General features: G+C 39.1%; 1 protein-coding gene across 2 annotated transcripts in view; it reads left to right on the top strand.

The window, feature by feature from the left end:
- Positions 1-1398, top strand: part of LOC128248333 (uncharacterized) — a 22134-nt gene that overhangs the window by 8019 nt on the left and 12717 nt on the right. The gene's annotated exons all lie outside the window — the stretch shown is intronic.

Here is a 1398-nt window from a genome sequence, read left to right as displayed (position 1 = left end):
TCTGTGTTTGCACGAGTCAGATGGAGTTTGTTGAAGCAGGTTTCCTAAACTGTTGCCAACTGTCTCCCAGCAAGGTAATAAATACTTTTTACAGCAGAGGCGACGAGCTGGCAGAAATGTTAACACGCTAGGCGAAATGCTTAGTGATATTTTGTCTGTATTTACGTCCCGAGTTCAAATTCCACTGAGGTCGATAAATTAAGTACCAGTTGCGTGCTTGGGGAGGCGATCTAATCGAGTGGCCCCTTCCGCTAAAATTTCAATCCTTGTGCCTAGAGTAGAAAAGAATATTTTTATGGCTGGACATATTTTACCCAAAAGATTGGAAGTGAATAGCATTGCTTGTATAACATTGATGCTTGTTTATAACCATCAAATGATGTCAAGGCAATGGTTCACACACAATACATACATACGAGGTTCATTCCAGAAGTTTTGTGACTTTTAGGTGAGGCAGGTATAGGTTTTCTAGCTTATTGTAATTTTAGTATATCATTCTTATACATCTAATAAGTTAACCTGCCAACTTTTGTTATTCTAGATCAGGGTTTCTCAGGCAGGGTCCGTGTAAGATTTGGAGTGGGGTGGGGTCCATACAACAAAATAGTAAATTAGGGATTTGCAACAGTATTTTAAGGACCCCAGAAAAAATTAGGTTTAGGTGTATGGTATTTATTTCTTGAAATTTTACATAGTTCAACCTACAAGGGAATGTGTGAAAAACAAAATAGGAATTTTGAAAAAGTTTGTGTAAAACTAGTTTTTAAACATCGAATGGCTATGAGTGGGGTGGTCCTTGGATAAAAAAAATGGTTGAGAACCCCTGTTCTAGATTGAAGGAGATGGCTGTAACAACAGTTTGAACACACGACTCAACACAGCTTGCCATAACTGATTAGCTTGCAGGATACAGTTTGGATGTTTGGTAGCTCACTCTGCAATAAAGCTTTGTGTTAAACTGGGTAAAGACAGTACAGAAACTTAGAAATGCTCCAGCTTGCCTTTGTTTTAACTTTTTTTTGCTTGGTACAAGAGGTTCAGTGATGGTAGAGAGGAGACGAGAGTTGATAAGAAGTGTAGGAGGGAGAGAACAGCAGAGCTGGTTGAGAATATTCGCAATTTTCTGGATAAAGACTATTGTATTTCTATAAAGACAATAAGTGTACGGTTTGGAGTTGATGTGTCAACTGTACACAGAATTCTTCATAAAGATCTGAACATGTGCAAAGTTCATGCAAAGTCTGTTACTATGGTGCTCAGTGATGAGCATCTTAGTTTTTTGTTGGCACTCCGTCGCTTACGACGTCAAGGTTTCCAGTTGTTCCAATCAACGGAGCAGCCTGCTCGTGAAATTAATGTGCAAGTGGTTGAGCACTCCACAGACACGTGTACCTTTAA

This window comes from Octopus bimaculoides, chromosome 7 (assembly GCF_001194135.2).
Source record: "Octopus bimaculoides isolate UCB-OBI-ISO-001 chromosome 7, ASM119413v2, whole genome shotgun sequence".
NCBI lineage: Eukaryota > Metazoa > Mollusca > Cephalopoda > Octopoda > Octopodidae > Octopus > Octopus bimaculoides.
The sequence above is the reverse complement of the archived record's forward strand: the minus strand, read 5'-3'. Positions and strand labels throughout refer to the sequence as shown.